The sequence below is a fragment of the Megachile rotundata genome, chromosome 2, assembly GCF_050947335.1.
Source record: "Megachile rotundata isolate GNS110a chromosome 2, iyMegRotu1, whole genome shotgun sequence".
Classification (NCBI taxonomy): domain Eukaryota; kingdom Metazoa; phylum Arthropoda; class Insecta; order Hymenoptera; family Megachilidae; genus Megachile; species Megachile rotundata.
Genome location: NC_134984.1, coordinates 24,010,093 through 24,036,211, shown reverse-complemented (window position 1 = coordinate 24,036,211; position 26,119 = coordinate 24,010,093). Strand labels below are relative to the sequence as shown.

The window sequence follows — 26,119 nt, the reverse complement described above, 5'->3', positions numbered from 1 at the left end:
AAGGCTCGCATTCCGGCAGGACAGTCGACGTTCGACGAACGATATCGATCGTTGTTCGTGGCGAGTTTACGGCTCGTGTGTTCTCGTGCTTTGACAATGAGTGATCTGGTTTTAATGAAGCGCGGCAATTATCGCGCATAGCGACGCGATGCATTATTCATACCGCTTCGGCTTATCTCGTTTTATCTATTACACGGATACCTTCGCTAGTAAGATGTTTACGATTTCGCATGGCGTTCGTCTTATTTTGCCAGTTAGTTTACTCGCCGAATCGTGCGAGGAATCGATCTGATCTTTGGTTGATCGAATACCTGGCGAAACCTTGATATACGATCTTTTCGATAAACGAACAAGCGATAAAATTTCGTCGGCGGCGAGGATAGATGTGTCGAAGTTTTCTTGGGTTATAGACAATGTCCTAACTAAAAAGCGTTGTCTTTTCAGCTCGGGATGAATTAGCTCGATCGGTAGCGGAGAAAGAAGATTTGTTTTCCGAGCAAAATATCGGTAGGTACACGTGAGTCGTATTTAATATTTTGTCACGCTGCCCCGGGTCGGTTCGTTTCGTCCGTTCCTGATCGAAATCGCTGCTGGAAACGTACTCGAGCTCTCATTATTCGAACGAAACGCCGCGTCATCGCGTCTCGCGCGGCTGCCCCGTTTATCCGAAAGCGGGCGCGGCGTTTAATTAAAACTCGACGGGATCGGGATGAAAAATTAATTCGGTCACGTAACGATGTAAAGCAGCGATCGCTATTGCATCAGCTCCGCTAATTATTACAAAACGGGAGGGCAAAAATTCGCTGGTTTATACCGCGAACCCGGCGAGCATAAATATTTCAAACAAACCGAAGAATTTATACGCGTCTCGTGAAACGATGACTCGACGCTGCGGAAAATTGTTCAACAGTAATATGATACGAGTTTGTTTATTCGTTCGTTCGTCCTTTCGTTCTTTCGTCCTTTCGCGCGAATTTCGTGAACACGCGGCGCGACAGAGGAGAAGAGGAAAGAAATAAAAAGAGGGTGGGTTCGACGGCAAGCGGTTCCAGCGGAACACGAATCGAGAACGCAGAAAACAATGGGGGCTGGTTGGAGAATCTGTCGCGAGTCTGTGACCTTATAAGCACGCGGTGGACCTCGAGAGAGGAGGATTATTCGAATGGTAAAAAGTACGTTCAAAGAGGAACGAAAGAGCGACACAGAAAATCGAAAATGATCATTTCGTGTACTCTCTGTACTCTTCGAACGAACTAGACAACGAAAAGATAATTCGTCGGAATCGTCTGTTACGGATCGAGTAGGATAGTACAGATGTCGAGGGCAACCTTTCTATTATCTCGGCTGTTAAATTTAATATCGGTATAATCGAGTTGGTGGATCACGAAACGAACACTGGTTCTCTCGGTGTACGCGATGACGATAATCACCGGGTAAAATAAATCGGAGCCCGCATTGTCGTTCCGTCGTAATTAATTCTCGAACGATGCTTCACCTTGCCGCGATTCGACCTAACCTAGTCCTTTTAAGTATGTACCCGGTTGGATCTTGCGCGGATTCCAAGAACGGTCGCGAAGAACACTGGTCTGACACGAATTTAACGAGTAGACGCGTGATTAAGGGGTGGCACGGCTGCCACGAGCCGAAAGAAACGGTGAGCTTCGTAGAAAGGGGGGGTGGTGGTTGGTGTTGGCGGTGTTGGCAGAAGTAGAGGCCGATGTAGCTACGGGGGTGGTTGGGGTGGAAACGAAGGCAGCGTGGCTGGAAAAATGCGAGCCTCCGTCTCCCCGCATATATTTCCATACATCAGCCCCGTCCAACTTGAGCTGGAGCGAGTCGGAGCGAGCCGGAGCGAGCTGGAGCGAGCGGAAAGAGCGACCGACCGGTCGAGCCACCGGCTGGAGACTGACGACCGCGGGAAGAAGAGGAGGACCGCTGGATAAGGGGAACCAACGGAATAAATCCAACTAATTAGACGAGGAAAAACCGCGGATTAATTACCCGTCGTCTTCGTCTCTTCTTCTTGCGCCCTCCTTCCGGTCGGTTCAAGCGTGGAAAGCGATTTTTCATCGCGCCGCGCCACCACGAATTTACCACCCGTCCAAACTTCCTTCGGTAACCGATCGATATTTTCCTCGAAAGAAAAGACCGCGATGTTTCGTCGTGGATGCCTACCGTATCTTGAAACGTTTCGAAACGGTTTTCAGGAAAACTCTTCTCGTACATAAGCGAAACGACTTGACGTTATCGTAATAATATTCTTTCGTTCGTTCGAACGAGTAATCGTAATTACGTTACGTCGAATCGTTGCGCGTGAGAAAGAGAGATTCGCGGGACGCGGCAAATGCAAAGCAGCTCGAAGTAAAAATAGGGTAACAGTCGGAGAGCTTTGGACCGTCTACGCCGTACGCGGTCCGTGTACGCGTACGCACACAAACTGCTAAGCTTTTCCCGCGATTCCGAGTGTTTGCGAGCTGTTCGAAAGCTCTCCGGCTCCAGGAGGGCTCCAGGAGGGGTCCAGGAGGGCTCCAGGAAGCCGGCGGCGGGAGACGGTAGCAGCGCGACGATAGGAGGCTGAAATGCAGATTTCGCGCGACTCTCGAGCCTCGAAAGCGTCTCTTCGCCCCTGCTTACCTACCTCCCTGTTTGCTCCGCTCTCGCGCCTCCGTCTTTCGTCATCCACCCTTTTCGCTCGACTTCACCGTTTCCTCGTCGTTCTCCGTCTCGGACCTTCCATCTTACCCTCGGATTTACTCGTCGCTTCGTACGTTTTGGACAGCGAAACTCGTGACGTCGCGGGACCACGAAATCGCGGGGATAGGAAAAAGGGGAGCGAGACGAACAGGAAGGTCGAACGTGGAAGAAAAGAGGTCGCGGCGTTGCTGGCCAGGGCCAAAGTGATCGATGGCGTTGGCCTTTATCTCCGCCACCCTCGCCACCCCTGCCTAGCTACCGTGGTAATTCATCATCTCGGTCTGTTTTTCACTTACTTTATATGCAACATATTCCGTAATTTTTATTCAGTCAACCGGCCGCCCCGTGCAGCAACCCCTAGCTCGGGCCAGCTCGTAAAACAACGAAGCTGCCTCCGTCGGCGGAGCATCCTCCGACATCCAGCGACGGAGCAGAAAAGAAGGGTGATCCGAGAGACTACGTAGGACGGAAGAAAGGGCGCCGCCGTTCGCGTTTTCTTTCCTCTTCGAGAAGCTCCGCTCGCAAGGTCCGAGGGGTTACGCAAGCCGCACTCTATATGCTAAAGAATCTCGATATGGAGATGCGGCTGGACTCATCCCCGACCGGTCAGTTTGATTTATTGGCTCGAAATCGGCCACGCTAAATTTCGGGGAAAATATGCTGTCCCAGGCGGCGCTTCCCGTTACCGGCGTCCACGTTTTCCACCGTCATTTCCATAAAATGAATTATTAGACCGACGGATACGTCGTTGGACGCGGCAGGTCGCGCGACGCGCGTAACTCGGATTTGGCCGTCGGGCTCGCGAAGCGAAAAGCACCGTTCGACGATTCGCCGTCGAGTCGTTATCGAGGAACGGTCCGTTTCGGTATTTTTCCGGTAAGCGACGCAACGTTCCCCTAATTCCCCTAAACGGTCACAGCGACGGTCGTTCCACGCTTCCGTCAGCCATGTCGGCGTCGCGAAAGCATCTGACGCGGCTTCGGGCCCTGCCTCTTTTTAGATCGTATCGCGGAGGTCACGGTGCTTATGTACCGGTCGCTAACATATTTTTAAGTACCGGCGATACCGTCTACCGGCGGTGTTGTCGGACACGGACACCGAAGCGAACGATACCGTGGTGGACACCGGCGAGTCTGGCCCTTCGTAATTCGTACGCGAAGCCTGCACGCGCTACACGCTCGCCAACGAGATGCCACCTGTCGCGCAAGGTGTTCCCGAACTCTTTTCTACGCAAACTTCCAAATCCCCTCTTAATCATCGCGGTACATACACGACACGGTTCGGACAAGACTCGTGAACGGCTATCGATTTCGTTCCTAATCACCGTCGCGCCAAATGTTTATTAGAACACGCGTTCTTATTTCTTTGCTTACTTATCTTTTTACGCGTTTTACGCCATTCAAATTGTCCAGAAACAACTAGACTGATTACCAAAATCAGAAAAATGAATCGTAAACACGCGAGATACCGTTTTATCAATCCGTGTATGCTTATGCTGTTAAGTGCCACGCAATTAGAGGCGTCGTGGCTTAAAATTAAGAGTAAAATTATCGAATCTCGCTAAAGGCGTTAAATTAACTCTCGCGATATTCGAGCGAAAGGTAAAACGATCGGTAGCGGTTGAAGAGTTAACGCTTTGCGTCCAAACCATTAAAAGATTGCGTGTATTTCATTGACTGTTTGCTACTTGAACGATCTTAAAATTTGCTGACTGTAAAGAAGCGCCGTAAAATGAACTAGCCGCGAGCTAATGTACCGGACCGATTTGGCTAGAGTCCTTTTAAAGGGACATACGCAGGATTCCCACGCGGTCGAAGCTGCTGAATAAATAATTGCTGCCACGTCGCGAGTATTAAGAGATCGCGAAATAATTGAAATCGTATCGGTCGAAAGGAATCGGCCGTTGGATGGGGCGCGATAGAAATAAAAAAACGAATGAAAAGTACCGCGATGCGAGCGAGCGAGCGCAGGTGAAACGGTTGCGAAGGGGAGCAGGTGGACCAACGATGTTCGACGTGTGCCACGAGCAACGGTGCTGACCTCGAGACTCGAGACCGCGGCAATCGGAGAGATCGTAGCGAAGTCGAGAGTCGGTTGCAGCTGCGCTTCGTCGCTCGAAGACGCGCGAACGAAGCGTAGATCGTGTCCGTACGCGTAACGTTTACGTTGCATCCGCGAGGACCGATTAAAGCTCGCGGAGGCTCTGCGCGTGTCACTCGACTATCGCACGATTTCAAGTCCGATGGATTTCGTCGCGAGTAACTAATTCCGATAGTTTGTTTCGCCTTTTCGCGAAAACGTGTCCAACGCGTGTCGCTTTCTACGTACATTATCGAACTTCCGTTCATTCTCGTGCCTCTTCTAATCGATTTCGAATATTCTTAGGATTATTTCGTACGAAATTGGTTACTGGAGCAAATTGTCGTAATCGTTGGACGCGTTCGAACGCAGAATCGGGACGAAATCGAAAGATGGCATCTTGGAAGCTGTCCGAGCTCCAAGAGTAAAAGAAGGATCGTTTCTCCCGGGTTTCGAGGATTCCCGGGATAAAAGACGCGGAATAACGTCTCCCAGATTCCTACGTTATCGCTGGGGTAAGAGAGAATTTCTGTCCGGTAGAAGGCGAGCAGGGTGAATCGAGGATACGAACCCTGGCAAGGCAAGTAGGTTTCTGCAAGCTCGCTCGCGGTTCGTTCCGGCGCAGACTGGCGGAGCTTTCGCGGCAAGCAGCGCCTTGCCTTGGCAACTTCCGGCAGCTGGCTTCCCCGCGAACCTTGCCCGGAACCGCAGTTCCGGGGCAAGTAGCGCTTGGCGGCAGAATCCCTTCTTTATCGGCGCGGTATGGCGCTCCCAGGACGCGTCGCATCGCGCCGTCTCCTCCGCGTCCGCGCCGGAACAGGAGCAACGGAGAGAAATAATGGAGAGGAGGGAAGAGGAGAAGGCGGAGAGGAAGTCGACGACCGGCGTCATAAGGAGATATCGCGCACGATATAGCCGGTTACCGCACGGTGCACGGCAGCCGTATACCCGTTAACGCACCGCCAACGTGTGCCGCTGTCGTACCAATTAATCGCCGGGAGATCCTTATCGCCATGGGATGTTTTCAGTCACGGCCTGCACTTTCCGCGCTCTCTGGCTTCTCCGTCCCGACGCGACGCGCGGCACCGATGCGATACGATGCGATGCGATGCGATGCGATGCCGTGCCATGCCCGTTTTATCCGTGTCTGCCAGTTCGTCGTTTCTCTCTACGCCTCTCGAGCGATCTTCCTTCTCGCTCGCAGGAAATTGGCGCTGTTGGAAAAACTCGGGGCACTCGATAACGGCGTCTCCGCTTTTATTTCTCCCACGAAGCGTATCGGGGAACAGCCGTGAAGACATTAATTTTCTATTAGTCGCGCGATCATCGCAACACAGGAAAGACGGCTCGTTAAGCCGCCTCGAAACCACGGACTATCTCTCTCTCTGGCTGTCTGAATTTTAAAGTAACGAACCCAAAAGGAAAAAAATAGAAACGAAATTACGAAAGAAACGTTAACGCAAACTGGCGCTTGTTTGGTAGGTTCGTAGGAACGTCTTCGCCGAGTGTACACGTATCTCGTATAGTTTGCCGAATGGAACGCGCGATGCGAAATGCGGGTATGCGGAAAGTGTTAAAACGCGGCTTAAATTCGCGCGCGTGCTACAAGTACGGCAATTAACCGGTCGCAAAGCGTTGATAAGGGAAATATAGCGCGTTTTCAACCGAACACAAAAACGTTTTTACGTTAGCAGCTGTTCGAAACGTTCGACCGTGTTCGTGTCGTTTATAACGACTCGAGTGGACAGCGTTAGGATACTCGGTAGAAAGCGTACGCTTCGAACAGTTAACCGTATAGAAGCGAGAGACGGATAGGAAAAAGAAGAAGCAGCGTCGTCGTCGGCGTTGGCTGTGGCGAAGCGGGCATGTACCGAGTATCCACGTAGCTCGGTTCTCGCATACTCGGAAACATGGAACGGTCCCGTCCCGTGCCGTCCGATCCATGGGAACGTCGTTTCGTATTCCGCGTAAGCGTCTCGACGCGACCTCCTCGTGTGTGAATGAAATTCAAGGTAGGTCGTCGGTCAGTCGGCGCGGGTCGGACGAGATATCTGGCTTGTCCTTGCCCCGCTGCCGCGCGCGCTCCTCGTGCCACGAGGACGCGGATCGACGCGGGCAAGATCGATACGCGCGCGTCAACAGGATACGCGAGGACGTGGGAAGACGTCGCGTGGTCTAAAATCGGTCACGACCGACTCTTTCTCGTCCGTTCTCGTTAGCCTCGTCTCCTTCTTCCGATACACGTCTACGGCAGCGTTTCGGAAGGATTTCGCGAGCGAACCAACCGAAACCCGACGACGCTCGCGGGAGTCGAGGAAGGTCGCGTCGAGTTGAAAAGCGACAAGAGCGGCGACACCGATAGCGTCGGAGAAAGGGAGAGCGAATCGGGAGAAAAGGGAAAGAGCGGTAGGGCTTGGAGGGGTGGACGGGGCACGGAGAGAGGGCAGCACACAGGAGGAAGCAGCGGGTGATTGATTTTTGTCGTGGCTTTGCCTGACGCTATCCGTTATATCCGCGATTGTGCGGACCTGCAGGGGGACTCCCGACGGGTCCGCGCGGTGAAGCGGCGAAGCGACGACGGCGGGCGTCGCGACGCTATCCACCGATTGGCGGTTGCCGTCCCCAGGGGGCGGCGCTAATCACCAGACCGTGCAGCACCGCGAGTCTCTCTACTGCACTCGCCTCGAAAGCACTCTACCGTGCATCGGTGGCTCCGATCTATATACACTCGCCGACTCTACCACCACGCGCGACTGACCCGTACCTACGCGTACGCCACGGACACACGGGCCGAGTCGCGTTACCCTCCTCTCCTCGCCGCGTCTCTCGTTGTTTCGCGTTGCGTTGCGTTGCGCTGCGTTGCGTTGCTTCGCGTTCCGTTGCATCGCGTTGCATCCTCGTCGTCCTCGCGACCGCGCACCCTCCACCGACCGACAGGATGTAACCGACGACTATGACGACGGGAAATGGAATCGCCACCACCGCGTCCCCTTTTGCCGACTCGCTCTCTCGTTCGCCACGCAGAAGCTGCGATCAAAGAAACACGAATATCGTGAGAACAATTTTTATCCAAGATTCGACGACGCTTCGTTCGAGAATATATTTCGAGATTCGTTAATTCGCGTCAATTTACGTTAATTTACTATGAACAGAATAGTTCCGAACGATAGCGTCGATTAAACGGTAGGTACGAATTTCGTTCGTGCAGCAGGTTGCGAGCAGGGTTGCGAGCAGAATCGTTGGTAATTTACGATCGCGCCTATCGTCGAAGACCCGTTCGCCGCTCGCGATTCTCGACTCCCACGTTCGTTCGCGATCGAACGTCAGATTGAACCGCGGATTTCTCAGCGTGTACATCCCTCGCTATCTCGAATCTTATCTCGCGTATCGGCCGCGGTCGCCGACTATACGCGATGCTCGCTTCAACCGCGTTTTATTCCCACCGATCGCGATCGTTCGTTCCACGCGAACCAGACCGACCCTATGCTCGTCTCCCCTCGTTTCCTTCTTCCAGCGACGGGATTAATTTAATGGTCGTTTGAAAATTCTCGATCGTCGCTCGAACAGTACTCCCGGGTATACACCTGTACCTGTTCTACTCGCTGTAACGGACGAACGAACGACCGGATAATCGTAACTGCGCGCACCACGATTAACGCGCTTTACCGTTTTCTTACGTTCTTTAGCCGCGTACCTTTCAACCGATCTGAACGATCTAAACGAGCCTTGTTCTTAACTTTCGAACCAAAATAACGTTGTGTCTCGATACTTTCACGGGTTCGTTACCGTTTACATTCGCGGCTCAACTTTCGAACCATTTCACGATAAAGCGCGTACCGTACGAGTAACTGCTCCAGTAAATAATGGAATCTATCGTAAAGACGTTACGCTAATCCGTGAATTTTGCGAAAGAGAAGTTTCTGTGGCAGGAAAGGATCGCGAAGCAGCCAGGACACGCCTCGACCGATTCGCTCGGTCGAGTATCGCGGTTGGAAGCAACGCGAAACGAATCGTGGCGGTGGCGGATCGATTCGACGAAATATTAAATTATCGTCGTCCAACGAGTCCGGCTAGCAGCAATATCAAAAGATATCGCGGTTTGTAAATACTTGTAAATATCTGCGCTCCATACACCAGTTCGTCGCGCGTGACCCGACTCTCTAATTTATGACAGCAACGCGCCACGAGTTGAATAGAGATTGGCAGAGCTCGCGGCGCAACTACATATTTCCAGTTCTCGAAACGTTGCTGCTCTTCTCCGCGAACGTACCGTTAAAGCTCTACCCGTTAAACGAACAAGCTCCGGCTCGATCGAAATTCGTAAACCCGCCTAAAACACCGAAGCCAATACCCTAACGGCAACAATCGGATATTCTTTCGAACGAAATATCCTGGATACGACGGCGAAAAGATGGAAAATTGTGCCTTCGATCGCCGAGTTCGGTACAGTAGTTTCGATCGATCGTCGAGCGAATATCCAGACATCGAACGTTGGAACATTGAAATTCGGTAAGTCGAATGTTTGGCCGGCTGAAAATCCGGGGATTCGAATATACCTTCCTCGTTCCGTTCGAAGACATAAATTTTCGAACGTAAAATTTCATATTTCCTCTGGCGACATTCGCTAAATTTCACCGCGTTCGGCTACTTGCGGCCCATTCGAAACAACGACCGCAAAATATCCCATTGTTGGCCAACCGAGGCAATTGCTCGACCGTTTCCGGTTCCGAGCCAGAACCTGGCGTTCTCACGAGGAGCTTGATTTACGACAGCGTGGCAGCGACGACAGGATCGTCCGAGGAAGAAGTCGAAAAGTACAGGAAGATACGGGTTACCGTTGGCTAGCGCACGAGGAAGCCGGCATGGAAGGTTCGTTCGCGAGACGATAAGCCACCCGCGCTGATTTACGAGGTTTCGCGCGCACCGCGATTCCACCGAATCGGGGAATCGGTTGCGGTCAGCGTCGCGTCGCCGAACGCCCGGCGACGATACACCGTTCGTCACCGGTGCACTTGATAAAGCCTGATAAATCGGGAGTAAAACGGACCGATAACATCGTGAACAACGACGGCGAAACCGGAAGAGGCGGAGGAGGCGGAGGAGAGTAGCGGAGCAACCGGAAAGTGGAAGAAGCCGGTGTCGCGGGCGTAGGTGAAACGACGCGTCGCGCCGCGTCTCGTCGCGGCGGAAAGAAGGGAAGCAGGAGGTAGAGGTCGTCGCGGCCTCGACGAGCGACGGAAAGGGACGCGAAAGGGAAGGTGGGGGTTGCTGGTTGCTTCAGAGAGGGAAGTTCGGGGAAGGGAATCGCGGCAGAGGAAACGGTGTCGTCGCTCGGTCGAGACGAGAGCGAAGAGAAGAGAACCGCCGCCGACAGGACAACGTAGGAGGGACCAATGGACATGCGCGGGTGTGCCGCGACACCACGGCGACCTTCTGGCCACCTCCAGAAACAAAATGGCTACCGCGCCTCCTAACCTCACCGAGAGATGGCGATAGAACCTTCTCCCTCTCGGACGTTTTACGATCGAGAGCTTCTCGTTAAATAGTCAAAGTCCTTCGGATCCTGTCCTTTCCCGGTTCGACCCTATACTTTCTCCACCGATTTCCGCTTTCGTTCGCGCGTTCTTTACGCCGATCGCTTACGAACAAGATCGAAGTTAAATTGCCCTCGTTTTACGAAATTCTGTCTAAGAGGAAACGTGGCGATACTCGCGAATCGCGATAATCGGTGGAACCGCGCGGTATCTCACGGATCGTAATACGTAAGACGGCTGTAAATATCGCGAATGTGAGCTGTAAATCAGAGCGACGAGCGCAGGGAGCGTTGGTTGAAACGATGACGCGCGAGGACAGGTGTTTCGTTCAGAACGGTCGACTATAGCGTGCTTAAGGTAACGAATCCGAATGCGGTTACGGTCGATTGGAACGAATTACGTAGCAATCGTCCAGGTATTTAGGTAGGACTAAAAATAATAACACTCGCGACTAAATAAAATTCAGCGTTTAAAGCCGATCTAAACTTCGTAAACTTCGATCGTAAACTTCGCCCTTCGATCCCTAGCGTTCCTAAAGACGCGCGGAACGAGGTTTTTACTCGAAGATAATGAAAAAGCGCGAAAATCGAGGGCAAGAGGTTGGTCCCGTATCGGGAATCGTCCCGGAGCTAATCACGCCTCCCAGTTACGCGTTCGATCCAGAAGACGGCTCGGGACACTAGCCTCGTGCACGGTCCGTGAACACGGCAACGACAGATAGTCGTTCGATACGCGGCGTTAATTTGTCGAAAGCGTTCGCGTCACCGCTCCAGTGAATATCATTTGAATGCATTAAGCCTGCTGCGTACACGCGTTTGCGTAATTGCGTGGACATCGACCGACATCGACCGACATCGACCGACATCGACCGCCCCGTGTCGAATATCCAACGTTCCTCGAGATCCTCCTCGAGTCGAATCGCACCGCGAACGATAGATACGCTTTCGTTCGAAAAATGATCGCGCGCTACGAGTCGATGGTTCCGAGCACGCGACACGCGAAACGACAAACGACGGGAACCCGAAGAGGAGAGGAGGCCCCGACGAAACGGTTCGAGACAGTTTGGAGATCGATCGATTTATGAGGCGAGGGAGGCAGGCCATATTTCTGCGAAGCGTCTGTCGGGTTTTTTTCCGTAGAGAAGACGTTGGGCAGAGGTTCGCGAATCGAGTCTGCCGGAGACATTGATTGGCGAGCGACGGGAGCCGAGGCACGGCGCGGACCATCGCATCGCGTCGCGTCGCGTCGCGTCGCGTCGCATCACATCGGTCGGTAGTCGCTCGGATGTTTTTAGGACGGTGGATAGGAGGCAGAGCTCTCATGCATATTCAACGGCACTCTCAACTCCTCCGTCACAGGAGGGAAAGAACCACCCCCGCCTGCCCGTCGCGCCCCTTAGGCACCCCTGCGAAACGCGTTCCGAGAGAAAGAGACGGAACGAAGACGGGGCGATAGCTGGTGCCGGTGCTCGGATAGATAGATAGATGGGGACGCGAGGAGAGAGAAAGCCGACAGAAACCGAGGGAGAGACGGCACACACCGTGGTTGTTGAAAGAGGAAAGGAGTCGGTCGGGCTGGCTGCTTCACGATTTCCTTCATATCCCGCGTCGGCTTTTGTCGACGCTCCAAGATAACCGACGGACGACCTCCAGCGATTTCAACGAGATCGTCTTCCGTCGAATTTCACGGACTTCCGTATAGACCGTTCGCGAGCGTTATCGATGTTTGTTCGATAATCGGTAATCGCGACAAGGAAGGGTATCTCCATGGACGAGCAAACCGATTCGAAGTTACCTCCGACGATCCGAACGACGTTTGCCGGGTACAACAGCTGCCGTTCGGAACGATCGAGTTCCTTCGAAATTGCCGAGACGAATCTGACCGCGCGTAAAGCGCTTAAACGCGAAAGCGTTTTCGCTTTCTCCTCTTCTCTGTTTCTCGGTTTCTCGGTTTCTCGCTTTCGTGACGCGTTGAAACACGGATACGCTCGTAAACTGGAAACCCTTAGGGAGGTTAGAAAGGGTGCGCGAATCGTGCCGGATGATCCGGTGGGTTCTCGCTCGGTCGCGGGGATCCGTCGTCTCGAAGAAAAAAAATACGTGGAAAGATTCGACGAGCCGGTAGCAAGAAGTCGTTCGGTTACGACGGCGATAAATTCCAGCCAAGGATTTCGCGGTTGAGAACTGCGAACGGTTCGGATGTAAGAGGAGAGAGAGAGACGGTGGCTTTTCCGGGGATTGATATCCCTCGTCTTCCCCTTTGATATCCACCCCTGAAGACGTTCGAGTTTCTCCCTTGTTCTAGGCGAGCCGATACGACGCGACGGCCCCTGTTCGCGAATCAACACGGATCGGATGGGACGTGTTTACGCCGCGGCGAGATCATTTGCCGAATTAATTGTTTCCTTCCGCGTCTTCCAGCCATCCTCGAGCCCCGCTCGCCGGCGAGCGACGCGCAAAAAGCTTCGCCGCGGAGAAGACTCGAGTTAACGACGGCGAAGGATCGGTAATTTGTGAGGAGAAGGAACCGGCGAGAGCGCGACGTTTCACCCGGGGAAAGCGAGAAGCGTCTTCTTCGCCGTTTTCTCGAGGTAGGCGTGACGGGGTCGTTAACGAAAAAGCGAAGACCATGAACGCTCGCACGAATCGATTCGGCGATCGAAACCCGCGTCCCGTTAACCGCTACGAATCTCTACGACGCCCGCTACTCGCGCACAATGGCTCATTGTACATTCAAATTCGATAATCGGTTTTCTCTCGGAATTGGTCCACGGTCGGCTAGACCGCGTTGCGCGAGATCCGCTTCGAGCGCACGCCTACGCGAGTTCGCGTACAGACTTTTACCCTTGCGTAATCGTCCCGGAGGAATCGCAGCGAAAGAACGTATCGCGCGTTTTATCTTGCTCGGGACACTTTGTATCCCTTCTTCGAATTCGAAATGGTTTCGAAAGCGAAAGGAGGACTTGTATGTACGCATTTTCGCTCGGACTCCGAACAAATTCCGTTCGCTATTCTTTCCCAAGGAGGACTTGTTGCTCGAAAACGGCGTAGATTCGGCGTCGATTTCGCGATTTCGCGATTTCGCGATTTCCAGCGTCGTCGATTCTCAGCCACGAAGGAAAAAAAACCTGGAAGAGTGTAAACGAGCGGTTGAGTAGTCGCAGAAGGGTGGAAGCGAAAGAGAAGATGGCGGGAGGTTTGGACGCGAACGAAACGGAGGACAAGATGATGGATGGTAGGTCTCCTCCAGCGTTGGCCGGGCTACGCGAACCGAGGGCGTCCCGACGCTGACGACGATGCTGACGCTAATGAGCAAAATATGAGGCGCCACCCCCTCCCTCTTTCGTTCCCTGGTTACCAGAGCCCGTTGTGCCGCCCGACACCCTCCTCGATTCCATCCGTCTCTGCTCTCCTTCCTCTCCTCTAACCCTCGACCCCAGGTATCGATTGTCGTTGCGCGTTCTCCGAAAGAATAAGAAGACGCCGAACGTCGTCGACGCGACGGAGGGCAACCCGGAACGAAAACAAGACGATCTATCCGGCTGATTACTTTCGCCCATCCCCTCGCTCGCGATTCCCGTCTTTCCACCGACTCGATTCTCTGCTTCCTGCTCGCGAAACCGATCGACGACCCCCGCGATGCTTCTTAAGAGTTTCGGAAAGTTCGCCTACCGTAGAACACCGGTCTGGGCTTCGTTATCGCTTTTCGGCACGGAGCACAAACTTTCGCGCGCACTGATCGAAAGCTTATCCACGATCGGAAATTACACCGATCGAGATTGACGTTCGATCGAATTCGGCTCGGTTCCTTCCACGCGAACATATTTACGGAAACTAGCTGAACGAGATCTTTCTTAATTACTTACCGAACCTTCGAAATTTACCTTTCTCTCTACAGTTCTTTAGCGAACTTTGCCCCCTTTTAGCGAGCAAAAGTGAACTGGCAAGATTTTAGTTGTTCGTCGACGACGATATTTAGATATTTAGATATTTAGATATTTAGATTTTAGACAGTAAAATCTTGACAGTCTCAAAGTATCGAAAATTTACGTATATCGATCGGCCGAGGTCTCCGTAACGCTTTCATTACCGCGCACCGCGTGTGCAAAATCGGCGTATACCGTTTAAAATAATTCGAAGATTCGAATTGTTCTGGTCGGTAGTGGAAGGGTTTTTACGATCGGTAGCGTACTTTTTGTCGTCGACGTATGTTTCGGAAGGCGAATTTCCGGCGGAAAATTTCACTTATAATCCGCGGAACGTCGCTAAGGATCGATAGGTCGAAATTGTATAGGCGATATAAATTTGAAGCGAGGACAGAGAAGGGGGTAGAAAGCGCGATTGGTCGGCGCGGATCGGAACGATGCGATGGTTGCGGTCGCCATCAGCCACCTACTTTCGCATGAAATCCGTTTTTAGCGACAGATCGTAAAGCGATTTATGTGTACGAGCGGCTGTAACCGGCGATAGTAAACGGTAAACGCAGCCGGTGCTCGGCTCGAACCCTCGCCTCGCCTCGAAGCGAGCCGAACGGAGCGGAGCGCGCGGTTAGTTGCCGCGTAAAGGACTTTATTACCCGTACCAGCTCGCGTGCCACCTAGTTACGCTTCAATAGAAAAATCATAAACAGCCTTTTTTATTTCGACGAGCGAACCCTTTTGCCACGTTTCGCTAACGGAGAAATAAACTCCGTCTCGAACTCCTCTTCCATCCGCGTTCCCGCGTCGATTGTTCGCCGCTCGCCAGTACATCTGCTAATTGCGAGAACATCCGATATTCCCGTAAAGCTCGACGAGCACGTAACGCGGCAATTAATTTCATTTTTCGATACGAATCGAATCGAACGGCGAAAACAGTTTGTTCGTTTAATCGCTATCGATTCTGTCTTGACGGCGTCGTGGTTTTTCGACATCGAACGATTATCTAATTTTCGAAGGAATTTCTTATCAATTTTGTTAACCGACGAATGATCGGTAATTTGTGGATAATCGATAGGCAGCGTCTTTAACTCGAAGCCCGTTTTATCGTCGCGAGGTCCCTCGCTTACATCGTCGTAAATGCAGCGGGCAGTCAATGCCGTAACCCACGCGCGACACGAATCGCGTGGGATAATGCGGCTCGTAAAACAGGTTGTTGCGTAACAGAAATTCTAAGCGTTTGCTGTGGCCGCGACGCTCGGTCAAGCAAACGCTCGGTATCCGCGCAGAGTATTTCAGCTTCGACCGGCAGCGATTCCTCTCCACCCGTTCACGATCGATAAATCATCGCTTCATTTCCATCGAATCGTCCGACGTCCGGCCGACCGATTTCCCGGATGCGTTCCCGATCTCTCGCCTTCCCGGAACGAAACGCGACTTCGCATTCGATTATAAGCTCGCTGTCGAGACGCTCCGTATTACTCGTTCGGCCGATTAGGACTTTAGATTTTTCGAAAATTCGGCTGCTCCGTTATTTCCAAAGTGTCCGTTCTCGCCGAGACTTTTTCACAAAGGTGGGGAAATTCGCTTTTCTCGTGGCACACTCGCGCGGCCGATATATTTAAAGGCACTCGTGCCGCGCATGCAAAGGACGCGTAGGCGAGCGGTTTCTATTCAGCGCGCGCGCGTTTTCGGCTGTATTTGTGCGTGGATACGGGAACGCGCGCGTAACGGAGCGTGTACCGCGGTCGAAGTAGGCGGTCGCGTCGTTCCATCCGGTGCGTTCTCGACTTTCGATGGTCGGTGCAACCGGCGCTTTTTCTACCTGTCTCCGTCTGGCGCGCGTTCGTCGTCGAGTCCCCGAACAAAACATGGACCTGAATGTAAAGTCGAAAAAACCGTGGCGGACAAGGTGGTTTTGTTCGAACAGAAACGGGCCCGGCGACGTTTTTACGAGGACGGAATCGGGCCGAAAAAGCTCCGCGCGAACGTTGCACACCAGTTTCCGGATACGGCCTCCCTACGGTTCGGTCGAGTCGACGACGCGACGATGGATCGAAACCGTTTGTCGCGGCATCGTACGAAGAACACGGAGAAGAAGCGGAGAAGAAGCGGAGAAGAAGCGGAGAAAGCGGAAGAGGAGAGGAAGAAAAGCGCGCGAGACACGGTCATCTCTAATCTCGATCGCGGCATCGTCGTCGACGGGCACGTACGAGATTCCGCGTAGACTAGGGCGAGCGGAAGAGGAGGTCGGGCAGGGAAGCCGAGAGGACTCCGAAAGAGGGCAACAGGGCGCGGAGTAGGAACGATTCGGTGACGGAACGAGATGGAGTGACTAAAGGGGGAACGAGTGCTTTGGAATGGGACACATACCCCCCTTTTCGCGGAAGAGGGGGCGTATAGACACGGTGGCCATGGAAACGCGCAGGCGCTTTCGCTTCTCCGTCCAAGACCCTCCGGCCCTTCGACGCGTTCTCTCCCTCTCTGTCCGCGAGCCTTCTCCTCTCCTTCGTTCCCTTCGACCCTGCCCGCCAACCCCCATGGCCGCCTTTTCTCGGTAATACGCGCTAAACACCCCATAGGTCGTGTTCGCTCTTTACGGGTCCGCGCGCGACTTTGCTCGGTCGAGGCGTGTTCCGCTTTTCCGCGACCTTCGATTCTTTCCTCTAGCCCTCGTCGCGTCGACCACGACGAATTTCACCGTGCCGCGTCCAAGTCTGTTTCTTTCGAACAGACTCTCGATCGAAATTCCGCGACGCCGTGGCTCGGCCGTTTTTCAGCCGGCGCAGAAAGGTCAGTCATACGGCACGACCGCCAATTAGTCGACAATCGGCCGATTTGCCAAACGAGTCGGTGCAAGTTTTTTCAACGGAGTCCGAAGCGGTAGTCCGTATGGACGATCGATTTATTAACGATCGTTTTTCCCTCCCCCTCTGTCTCTCTCTCTCTCTGCGTCGAACAACGTCGCAGAGAAAAGAAGAAAACGAAACGACGAGGAAAGTTTTCAGGCGTACGCGAACAATGCCGAAGAATGTAGGTGGCACGGGGCACCTAAGCGCGTAAGCGCGTAAGCGGGATAGACCCATAAAAATGCTAATTCCCATCGACCGGCCGCGACGGGACGCGGTAGTCTGCCGCCATCGCCACCGCTCGCTTGCATGCCATTAGCCCACAGACCTCGGAAACTCGCTCTTCCGCTCTGTTCCGCTCGCGATCGCTCCTTTCCTATTTTCTTCGTTCGATCGAGCTCCGCGCGACTCGCCGAATCTTCCGGGAGAAGAGAGCTACTCGTTTTCGGGCTTGTCGGACATCTAACCCTGGAACGACGTCCGCGACAGAAGCGAGACTAATCTCCGATACGGACGCGGATCGGATCCATCAATCTAGATTATAATTAATTGATAGCCGGAGCCACCCTCGCCTTCGTGCGGTGGGTGGTTGCCGCATCCCGGTATTCCTTTGCGCTGGCAGGGGGTGCTAGTGTATTGCATCGGGGTATTAAGGGGGTGCACAGGGGTGACTGTCGGTCTGTCTGTTGTCGACTCTTTATCGCGCCCCCGGTGAGTCGTCTTATGCATCTTTCATGAGGCAACCATCCAAGGGGTCCACGTCGTTCGCCCCGTACTTCGTGCTACTCCGCAACCCGTACTCTCCCTTTATCTCTTCCCTCCCGCCCCTCCTTCGTCTTCTCTTTCTCCTCGCCGTCCTTTTTTCGCCGTCCCTCTATGCTCTATACCCTGTGCTCCCTGCCGAGTATCGTGCACGTCCGTTTTTCGCGCGTTCTCGCCGAACACCGGTAGCGAGAACCGCTACGAGAAACGTTTCGTCTCGGACAAAAATTCGATGGAGCGTTCGCGCGACCGGGAACCATCGTTTTTTCAAACAGGGGATCGCGAACGCGCCGCGTGCCGACTCCCCAGGACGCTACGCTTCGGCCGGAAGCGAGCACTTTACTAGGCGTGCTAATGCAGGCAAATTGCTGTCATCGGCCGGCATCGCTTGCCAACTTTATCCATTCGCCTTTATCCGTCGAACCAAACGGTCAATTATCTTATTACGCGAGTACGGCCTACCGTGTACCGTCGGGAACTTATTAGCAACCGCGATTATATGTAGAACCGTCTTTTCTTTCTTGCTCTCGAATCGAAATTTCACTGTCGTTGCGGATACGTCCACGTGGACCGTGCGTTGGATCGGAAAGGTGCAATGTTCGAAACGATTCGATTTTCTCTACGATCGCGATTTCCATTCTGTTTCGTTCGGTAAGCGGTCGTGGGGCGTACGTTTACCGCGAATAAATCGATAGGTAGGTTTCGCGGGAAAAGCATGAAAACGAAAGAAATCGAGATTTCGGAGCTTCCTAACTTTTCACTCGACGCAGGATCGATACGCTGGTTTCGCTTAACCATCGGCCAGTTGCTCCTTTTTTCGACGGTGCATTCGCAAAAAGGAGAAAACGTGATTTGCGAGGGAAGGAAAAACGCGAGAACAGAGAGCAAAAAGGTAACCGAGAATAGGCGAGCGATGAATTACCGCTTGGCAGATTCCAGCCTAGCGACCACCACTCCCGGCAATCCGTGTCGGGGGTGGAAGGACGGACGATTCGGCGCTACGGGGTTGTTGCGGAGGAAAGGACGACGGACGCGGCGCATTACGCAAACGTATCACGCTATGTGGTCCAACGAAAACAAACAGAGCCACCGAACCCTTACGCCCCTCCGCTCTCCTCCTCGCAGGAAGGCCGCATAAGTAAATAGACAGCTCCATTCCTACCGCTATCGTTATACGTATCCTTCTTCTTCGCCGATTCACGCGAATTCGTCTTTCCTTTTCGCGTTCGATGTCGTCGATCGATCCGTCGCAACCTCTCTTATTCCATTAACCCTTGCGTTAATAAATAGCCAGCCATTTGCACCGCTTTTAACGGTCAACCATTCATCAGCATTTTCTCCTGATTCTCCGAGTAACTCCGAATACGCGGCGAAGAGAAAACTTTGAATTTCCACATTTTTATTTCGCCGTCTGCACCGTGGCACGTTACGCCATAATTATTCGTCACTGGCCACGGCGTCTAAACTTTCCATCTACTTTAACCGCGTTAAATTCTCGTTAAGTTCGCGGCGACGATTACCATCGATCTTCGCGGTCGATCACTACGAACGTAGCGCGTGGATGTGGCTGACAACGTACGACTGTATTCACTGTAGGAGTAAACGCGTTAACTAGAACGTTCGCGATACCTGCTCACCATCGTTATCGTATTAAACGCGTGGCCTTTTAGCGCGTTTCTTTTATGAAACTGTTCGAATCGTTTTACGGGGGCGGACAGAAAAATGAACGTACTTGGATACCGACGCGAACGACGCTTGTAATTAATTCGTCAGTCTCGTTCCATTAATTAGCTATTAGGCAAAAGAGACAAGGATAATAGTACCGTTGCTGGTAGTTCAGATAGATAGTTTTGGTAAATGGTAGATCGTATCGCCGTTAACAAGGATCGGAAAGTATCCACTGGAAGGGGAGTGTTGTTTTCTGTTTTCAGTCGTCGACGAAGCTCGTCAGAGTTCTCGGGTAGGTCCGATCTTTTGTCGAAAGAGCGACAAAGACTCTCGCTGGAAGACGGGAAAAGCAAGGAAAACGTGGCGAAACAACCGAGGAAAATGGAGAAAAACGAAAGGAAAAATCGAAACGCGAGAGAGAACGGACCCGAAGCGCGAGAGAGCGGCGAAAGAAGGAGAGAGGGTAGGTTGAGAGGGTTGGGAACGGCAGGGGGTAAAGAGGGGTAAGCAGCGGGCGGACAGGAGAAAGCGATCGATGCTCACCCTCCCGGCCCTCCTGGCTCCCCTGCCCGCCAACCTGCCCCCCAACCTGCCCCCCAACCTGCCCCTCGGCCCCGTTGGTCGCGCAACCCCCGCTCGAGCGGTGGCGGCCGTCATGGCGGCGCATGCAAATCAGCATGGCGCCGAGACGCCCTCCCGATCCTCCCTGTGGACGACGCGTGTACGTGTGTACACCGTACACAAGCTTCGACGACGTTGGCGATGCGGTGCGCCGCGCTGCGACGCGGCGGCCTGCGTCGGTGAGCGTGTACCAGCGTATCCCGTAGGATGAACTCGCACACGCTCGGTAACGGCGAAAGCGAACCATCGACCGACCGACCGACCGAAAGACCGACTAGACCCGTCCACGCGCCACGCGTTTCTCGTTAATTCCTCTACACTCTACATCCGCCATTTTCCTCGAATCGAGCTGCCTTTACCTTTTCCTATACTTTATATCTTTACTTTACCGATACTTTACATAATTCCAACCACCATCGCTGTCATCGTCTTTAAAAAGTTGCGAATGCTGCCTCTGAAATACGACATATCTATAAATATAGCAGCAATACTATTAGGAATCGAATAGATGTTTCATCCGTAATCTTCAAATATTTTTAATGCGTCTGGCAAAAGAAAAAAAAAAAATGCTAGATATCGGTTGCACTTTCTGCAAATCTGTCTCTGTAATCGTGCAGCAAATATTTATTTCATAATAATTTGTTGGAATCTTTGTCGAAAAAATTGATTCCCGACTCGGTTGTTGATCTCCTGTTTGAAACAACGATGTTTCCACGTCGAAAAATAATAAGAATTTTAACGAAACTTTTGTACGCGTTAGTTTCGAGCAGGGAACCGCTACGATTCGGGTAGCACCGAGCGAGGAGGGTTGGCCGATACCGATAGCAGACTGGCTCGTCCGATGTTCGCAGATTACGGACGGAATTCCGGCAACTTTCGAATAAATTTCCCGCAGCCCGATTTAGTAGACGTCGAGGAAGTTTCGCCGAGGCTAACGTCGTTTCCTCGCCACGTGTCCCACTTTGCGCCCGTTTCTCGCGCCTCGTGTCACGGACTTTCGCACCTCTCGATACAGGGAAAAAATCAGCTGGCAACATGACGTAGCACGCAATACGGAGATCGTTGCGTCGTGTCGTGTCGGTGCGATGGAAAAGCGGATGGGACTCGCGTGAAAAATCAGTTCGCTGAAAGAGCGAGACGAAGAATAAGCGAAAAAAACGGTACCGATTGCGTTGGTTTGCAGCTAGTTTTTTGCTTTCGTTAATCCGTCCTTGAATGTTGAACGGTACGCGCGAGAGAGCACTCGTCGACACCGGTCGATTTTGCAATCTTCGATCGCATAGTTCCCGTCCAATTAGTCGATCGTTCTAAATCCCGCTCGTTCCCGATAATAAATGATTCTTACCGGCACTCCGACGTTTATTGCGTCGCCGCGAACCGATCGGGATTAAAGATCGCTTCGCGTTCGAGTTCGATCGAAGGAAACGGTTCCACACACCGATCCACCAGAATCATTCTATTCTATTCGGTCCAATTGTCCGTACACGTATACGTGTACGTATTACGCGTTCAACGTTTCCGAAATACTTGGTGATAGTCCAAGTAAGACACCCGTAACGATGTCGCATGCTGGACCGTATCTAGAAGGATACGTTGGGAGTTTGGTAGGCGCGGTGTAAAAGATGAAATGCACGATCGAACGTTTCGGGCAAAGTCTGTGCAGGGTGCAGCGATTCGCAGCGTTGTTGCGTGAGCGCGCGAGTTAAACGTTCGTGAGAGGAACGAGCGAAGGAAAACCGAGAGGGACGCGCGCGGCAACGAGAGCGAGAGCGACAGCGATAGCGAGAGCGAGAGTCGAACCAGGAGAGAGGGAGAAAACGAGACAACGACCACCGCCGCCCGGCGCATTTGAATACGCGCGAATAAATGCATAATAATTAGGTCAGTTTTGCTAGTCAGCTGATCCTGCCGCTATCGCGCGGCGAAACCGAGGTTAAGGGCCCTGTTGCGGACAAGTCGACTGGGAAACGCGTGCCATTTCGTTGCTACGCGATACACCAGGCCTATCGGTTCGACCTTGGCTATTCGAGATATTCGATAAGCCGGCGAAATAACCGAACGTTTCGAGTACAGTGGCTCCGACAAACGAATAGTCGGTAAGTTTGAAAATTCGAGAAAGTATAAACGTGGAAATATGGAGAGTGCAAATAGGTTGGAGAGCGTAAATTTTCGAACGATCGAGAGAGAAAATATGAGCGAAAGGGGCGTGGAATCGAAATCACGGGAGAGCCGTTCAATCTCTCCGTGGCGTCGAAGCAATTATCGAAAAACGAGGGGATAAGCGGCAACGATTATTCGTCGGTTATTAGCGCGCGAAACACGGCTGACGCGTCGACGAGGATAGGAGGAAAAACACGACGAGTAGCGGAGGGAGGAGCTGGCAACGGTACGAAGCGAGAGGGCGAGAAGGCTCGAGAGGGTTGTCGATCGTGCCAGCGGAAAACGTCGAGGGCGAGGATCGACGAGCCAGCGACACGATTGGATTTTTATTTCGGTTTAATTATCGCGAGGGCAGGTAATCGGCTCGCTCGTTTTCTCGTTTCCGCGTTTCCCCGTCTACACGTTTCCTAGTGTCCCACGAATCACGGACCATTACGGCATGTAATAATCATATTTATCCGAGCGAAATTCTAAAGATGCGCAACCTGTTCAGTTAAAAATCTTCGTGATTCGCTACCGTTTAATTTTGCCTCGATCGCTGGTATCCTCTCTATGTAAACTTTATTCGGAGCAAGCACGAAACACCGTGCGCAGTTTCGATTCGAACGAAAATCTCGACGCTTTGCTACCTTGGCAAAATGGACGCCAAGGTAGCGCGTTAGTCGAATCGCGAGCGCAAAAAACAAAGACTCGAATCGGACGCACGAGCGTTTTATAAGCGCGTTATCGCGGTCGAACACGGAGATCGGTGTTCAAGGACCGGTGACGAGAGGACGTCCAATTGAAATTCGTAACGCAATCGGTCCCGAATTAATCGAGGATCGTCGGCCGAGCGACAGAAAGGTCCTGCAGGACGCGATGGTCGGCACGAGTTAAAGACGAGCAACGAACGGCTCGGTCGGCGACGAAGAAGACGACGACGACGACGACGACAACGACGACGAGGGAAAGCGGACTACTAGCAGCAGATGCAGAAAGCGGAGTTTGAGTTGAATTTGAGTCGTGGCTCGTCAGGCAGGGCACGTAGCCTCGAGCTGCGCAGCCCGCATAACAAACGCCTCGGCGGCAGTCTCGAACCGACAGCCTGTAGCCTCCAGGCTCGCGTGCTTTTATGCAGACACTGACCTTCGTGTTCCACCCCTGCCACCCTCGCCCCTCTGCCGCCTCTGCTTCCCTCCCGTCCACGCCACCGCCGCCTCCACCGACGCTCGACACACCGGTTAACGGGGAAAGTTTGAAATTCGGGTGCAAGGCCACCGGAAACCCGGTTTAAGGCCGATTCAGACACGACCGTACCGTATTCGTATCGCGCTCGATCCAGAATCCTCCCGTCGACGAGCGTTGGCCAAAAACGCCTGATAGTTTCGAACTTTAAGCGCGTGGGTGCATACGTTTCTTGTATCGTAAATCGCTAACCTAACCGTTTCACCGGAGATTACGTTCTCGAACTTCTGTTATCGAATATAAACAGAGTAAGCACTCGCGATTATTTGGATCGTTCGGAAAGAATTCGGAAAGAATTCGGAAAGAATTCGGAAAGAAGGAAAATGTAAGGAGTCGTCTTTCGATCGTGGTCGTTCGTAATAAGAAGTCGAGACGATGAATCATGTTTCTCCGAACACGGTAGGGATACGATGCGCGGTAAGTATTCGTGTCCGTCTTACTCGTCGTTCTCGGTAACTCCGTTCCAGTTGTTCGTTGTTACGTAAATCGCGGGGCTACGCGATCGCGACCGCGACGAATCCGCGAGCAAACGGAGAGAAAGACGGCGGATCCGGAAAGGAGAAGAAGGGTGTCGCGAAGCGGCACGGAACGGAACGGCGTGGCGCAAAGCCACGGTAGCGGACAGCGAACGAGACATTAGCACACAATCGAACGAATCCGAATGCGAATGCGGTGCGCCGGAGGTCGGAGGTCAGACCGCCAACTTGGTCCCCATTGTGTCGGCGGTCGTTCTCGGCTTCTCCCGACCAACCCTCCGGCCCTTCTACGCCGCCCGATCGAGTCCGCGCCCATTGTTCCGCGGCTTCCACGCTTACGAATCAGTTTAGCCGCGCAATACCATTCGGTCAGCCGCGAGCGTATTTATTATTATTTCATGCTGACCAACAGGAACAAACGCGTGTATCGACCGCGGCCGACTCTCTCGATCGGTCCCGTAGGAATTCACCTTCTCGCGTAAATAATCTCTCTCTTCTCCTTTAACATACCTTTTCGCCGTTTCTCAACGCGTTCGATCCCGGAGTAAATTCTATAATTTTGCCGTAACGTTTTCTCTCGATTCGCAACGGCTGCTGAATATCGTCGTCTTGTCGTCGAGTCGAACCGTTATCGACTAGATCAGGATTTCGTCGAGGATTCGAAACGGATCGAGAAAAAAAAAGGCGATCGGTGCGCGCGAACGAGGTCGGCGAAGGTTCGATAACGGGCTCGCGACAGGCAAAAGCGGCACGAACCTCGGCAAGAAACGAAATACCGCGAAACGAGCGAGTTTCGTCTCTTTGTCCTCGATCGTCCCTCGATTGGCAGCCCGTTCGACGGTGAGTAGCGACGGGATCGAAGCGTCCGCTCGTGGGATCGGGACGAGCAAAAAGGAGCCGGGACAGACCGAAGCGGTCCCTGCTTATCAGAGTCGAGGAGCGACCGGTCCGTCTTCTTCTCTCTCTGCTTCTCTGTTTCTCTCGTCGAAGGAGCCGTCGAATTCGGTGCCGGCGATTTCGTCGCGCGCCGCATCCCGGTATTAACGTCGTCGATCCGGCGCTACGAGCTCGCGGTTGGTCGCCGACGGGAGACTTGCGGTGGGTGTCGACCACCCTCGAACCGGTCACTTTTTCCTCGGCGTTAATTGGCCCCGCTATAAAACGCGAATGTTCCGCGGTAGCTCTCGCTCGGAACGCGCACGCAGTCCGCGGCGTACCGGACCGCACGAATCGAGGAGACGCGACGAGACGCGATAGTCGAACGAAATCGATTCGACAAAAACTCGTCTCCGAGCGCATCGATCGTCCACGTCGAAGGATCGCTCGATCCACGACACGCGTCCCTTTGCTCTGCCATGCCGGTCCCCTCCGAGAACCGTCCATCGATTCCAGGAACGTCGCGGTCGTCCGCTCGATCGCTTTACGATCGTCGTCGCTCGAGTTTCCAGCTCCGGCGCGCTTCTCCGCGACCACCGTTATCGTCCGAACAGACGCGCTTCCTGTTCGCCGAGCACGAGAGAGGACTCGTTCCGCTCCGTTCTAGCCGCTAACCCTCCTCTGGTGTCTGGACGGCCAGCGTCGGCTGTCTAAACACACTTTAAAGATTTGAAAACGTAATGGCAACGGGCTTTGACCAGATTTGCATGTCGTGGCTGCTCGCATCATATATCTGGATTTAGCGCGACGCTCCTGTTCTCCCTGCCGCGCGGCACGTCGTCCTCTCGCGTTGGGGTGAAAAGCGACGCGCGAGGGTGCCTTCGGGATCATCGAAAGATCTCCGTGTACGGCGAACAGAGGCGCGTTAACACCGTCGGATTATCCGATCAACTCGTCTCGCGTATCTTCTCTTCTCGCGGTTCGAGACCTGGGCTGCGACCAGGGCAACCCGCTCGAAAGTTCGATCTCTCGCGACCGTTCGATCCCGTTTCGATTCGAACTCTGTCGGCCCCGCGATCGGCACAGGCGAGGCAGACGGGCGAGTGCTCGAGCGAACAGGCAGTCGGGCAAGCACGCACGCGTCCACGTGCATAATGGGGGTGTATAATACGCGCGCGTGGAAGACAATGGACGCATTGTGCAGGTAGATACGTATACATAGATGCAACGGGCGTACGAGCCGAGCGTCGTTTGGGCATA

The 26,119-nt window shown here is 53.2% G+C and overlaps 1 long non-coding RNA gene across 7 annotated transcripts in view; it reads right to left on the bottom strand.

Annotated features, from left to right (window-relative positions):
* LOC105663649 (uncharacterized) overlaps nt 1-26,119 on the bottom strand; it is a 107,315-nt gene that overhangs the window by 61,462 nt on the left and 19,734 nt on the right. The window contains exon 2 of one of the 7 annotated variants that reach the window (XR_013040437.1): nt 7,538-7,800. The exons of the other annotated variants lie outside the window; for them this stretch is intronic. This is a non-coding gene — a long non-coding RNA (uncharacterized LOC105663649). The remainder of the gene's footprint in view (nt 1-7,537; nt 7,801-26,119) is intronic. 7 annotated transcript variants of the gene reach the window in all.